This window comes from Phalacrocorax aristotelis, chromosome 1 (genome assembly GCF_949628215.1).
Source record: "Phalacrocorax aristotelis chromosome 1, bGulAri2.1, whole genome shotgun sequence".
Taxonomy (NCBI): Eukaryota; Metazoa; Chordata; class Aves; order Suliformes; family Phalacrocoracidae; genus Phalacrocorax; species Phalacrocorax aristotelis.
Genome location: NC_134276.1, coordinates 218,234,568 through 218,238,464, shown reverse-complemented (window position 1 = coordinate 218,238,464; position 3,897 = coordinate 218,234,568).

Here is a 3,897-nt window from a genome sequence, read left to right as displayed (position 1 = left end):
AAGCTGCCACTCTTTAACTGAAATAACTTGATTTACACATCAAGCAGTCAGGATGGTGTTTTGTTGTGTGACCTGCTGTACTACTAGCTAGTTCATCTGTTTCTTTGACGCACTGAACCCTGTTCTAAGGAAGTTTTGATTCTGAGTTTGAAGTTCAGTGAAAAAGCATAAAAACCAGATTTTTGTCAGGAATCCAAAGGCTGCTGCAGTGAAGACCTGGGCAGGGTATGGATACTCATGTCTTCAGACCCACAGCACAAGGAACATTTCAGGTTTCAGGCCCTGAGCGCAGCTCCCCAGGTCTGGAACCGGAGGAATAAGCCTGATCCTCCCTAAGATTCACACCTAGAGCGGGATCTGGCACACGTTTGGCTCGGAGGCTGCACGACCAGAAATAGGATGTCGATGACCAAGAATGCTGGGCTCTATTCTTGGCTTAGAAATGAAGTGTGATCTAGTGCCTAGAACAGACATCATATCAGTATTGCCAAGCTACAGTTTTGACATTAATTCTGAGAAACACTGAAGGGAGGAGGGGAAGAGCCTTAGTCTGTTCTGCTGGAGTCATAGGCTCTTTTCCTAAATATAATTTGTGTGTTAGGTTTTCCAAACACCAAGAATTATATTTGGCTGCCTTTTGGGGCAAGTTACAAGGTCTTGTTCAAATAACAAAGCTTTGAAGTGCGCAGAATATAAACAGCAATCAGAAGTGAGGCTGGCGAGCTAACATTTCTTGGCTTACAGCGCATTGCACGTTCCTCTAGTCTGCAGGGTATTTATGTTTCTCCTCTTGTCTGGGGAATATTATCCTAGCTGGCAATGCAAGAAAAAAGGCAGGCAAACTGAAGCTGAATGCAAAATATCCTGCAAAATCTGGTAGGCCGGTTGCTCTTGAGAGCTCTGATGCAAAAGATAATTATAGATGAAAGTGTAGCAACCGCTGTGGTTAAGGTTGCGAAATGTTCTATTTACTCAGGTTGCTTAGGAGCCGTGCAAAAACGACATGCTGGCCCTGTGCAGCGCAGTATCTCCGGCAAGGCCGGAGCTTTGGGGAGGATCAAATCTGCGGCATTCTTGAGTTCTGCAGAACCTTTTATTGCCCAAATATGGTCCAGGAGCATATAGGCGCTTAGAAGGCTAGAAATTGTGGGCCTGTGATTAGCTGTTTCGTAGAGACCGAAAGCTCAGAAGGCCCAGCCCTCCATGCTGAGCAGATTAAATTCTTCTCTTGGAGGAAATACCTCTTTGCAGCTTGCTCTGCAGAAGTCCAGAGGAGCAGAGGGCCAGCACCCTCCCCACCCCTTGCAGAAGGGCTGCAGAGCCAGATACCCATCAGCGCTCAGCGTCTTCCCCGTTTCAGACAAGCTGAGGAAATTAACTATAAAAGCTCCTGTGTTTAGACAACATTAAAACACAAATACTCTGGGGCACATCCTCAGCTTGTGTAAATTGTCAGGGGAAGTCAAAGGAAAGATCATGTGCCAGGCCTTCCCTCAGCTATCCTGCCTGTGTTATGATACAGCAGCCACACGTGGTCAGAAATAGTTTTCCAAATGGTTGGATAATGCAATGGGGAGGCTAACAATGCGGTAGGACCACCTCATATTGAGCTAACCAGCATCACCCCCTTGTCTTTTTGTAATTTTTTTGCACTTTGATGACCCTGACATGCCATTTCTTCGCGCTTAAGCCATATAATCTCCTTGTCTGGATTGTATCACACCTCGCTAAATGTAGCCGTGGCTCATTACTAGGGTGCGGAGATGCTACACTAGCACAGACAATGAATTGTAACATTAACTGTTAAGTATACAGATTATTATAGGCTCTCGGCACATTGCATCTAAAGAATTTTTGTTATGATACACATTACGTGTTCGATATTAACAATCTGTCCAGTCATATAGCTGTCACAGTACATACACATATGGAGAACAAGCTCTTTGGTCTTCCTATTGTTGAGGACTTTCTTCATCAGCCAATTTTGCCACCACGATTGTATGAAATGTTGGTGAGGTCTCTAGAGAAGTCCAGCGTAAGAGACACATCCACTTTGGTCCTACTTACAAGCTCAGAAAATCCTGATTATATAATCTTATAGTGATATATAATTATAATAATCCTATGATTCTATGATTCTAATACATTTTTCATTCTTACTAAATGTGTAAGACAGGTTATCAAAGAAAACAAGTGAAAAAAAAAAAACCAACCTGCAAGCTTATAGCTGCTTCTTGCCAGAAAAGGGACATGCTGAAAATATAAGAAAAATAACCTGAATAAAAAGTACCTGATGTTTTTTTGCCTGACATCCTTTGTCCCATAATAAAAATCACCTTATTGCCAAGGGGTCTCATGGAGCTGATTTCACTGCAGCCCCACATACGTCACTGGCTTGCTGAGCAGAACATTTACTGTGAAAAAAAAGGGTAATGAAAGTACTTACAACATCTGACAAGTATCAAAACAATAGCTGAAAGATTTCAACTAATATTGAAACACACACCTTTGCTCTGAACAGGCATCTATCAGAGGCACAAAGTCAGCACAGATCTAAGATCTCGTTCTCTCTTCTCAGGGGCAATTTCCAAGAGGCACATTGCAGGACAAGCAAGTATGGGAATATTAAATTGAGGTTTAAATCTATGGGTGTGTTGGACATATAGCCAAGGGAAAGGACACAAATTCATCTATCCTGGTGAAAAGAGCTCTCTCTATATATCCAATAGTTAACAAGGCAGGTTCTCCTCTAAAATCATGTCCATCTGAAGCAGTTCTAGTGGTTTTGTCAGAATTAACCCCAATTTGTACCCGTGGGTCATGATGCAGTTTACGAAGGAAGCGCACAGAAACGTGCACCTCTCTTCCCATACAATTTGACAACAAACTTTCGGTTTAGCCCAACAAACCAAAACCTTTGGTTTAGCTTTACAGCCAAATTCACACAACTAATGTTAGCACTGAGGTTACTGCTTGTGTGAGTGAAAACCAGTTCTCCAGCAGATAAGCTCAGCAGCTAAACTTCTCTAGGAGGCACTGGGTGCAGGGGGACACTCAGAGAGTCAGTTGGTGTGAGCCTGACTAAGCCGCTGCTGCTGCAGTCTCTTTCTCCTTAGGCTTTTTCTTTACAGTGGCCCTAGTGCTTCTCTGCTCCATGCCTGAAGCTGGCTGAGCAGCAGTCTAGCAGTAAGGGAAAAAAAAGGAAAAACAAAAAATAAGTGAATGGGTTTCAGCCATCGCCTGAGGAAACCTGCCACAGAACTGTTCCCGACCACCCACACTTCAGCAGTTCCTAGATGTCACTGTCCTCCCCCCCAAGTGCTGCATGAACACGGGAAGGCAGCAGCTCATGCCACAGAGCTCACATGCCTTAAAACCTAACCAAACCGAGCACTTTAATGTCCCAATTTGCCCTTTGCCGTTTACTTTGGATAATGGCCACCCTGTGCCGAGCAGGGCTCTGCCGGGCATCCCCGGGCGATGCGGGGGCGGTCAGCGCGCTCCCCCCCCCGCAACCGGCTCCATCCCCAGCCTGCCTGGGCCCGCCGCCAGGCCGGGCCGCGCCGCGGGCACCGGGCTGGGCAGCTGCCCCGGCGCTGCCGGCCGAGGAGGGGCGGGGGGCCCACCCAGGCCTCGGGCCTGCAGCTGCGGCCTGGGGCGAGCGGGGCGCGGCGGGGCGAGACCTCGGGGAGCCGCGGCCCCGGCGGAGCGGCAGGAGCGGGGCAGGGGGAGGGCGGTTTAACGGCAGCCGCGTCCCGCCGTGCTTTCGGCCTCCGCGGGGTCCAGACCTCCCGCCCGGCCCGCCATGACACCCCGGCCCCGGGCCGCTCTGCGCGGCTGGAGCCGTCTCGATGGTGGGGGCGGTGAGTGCAGGACCTCCGGGCCGCCGGGGGGCGC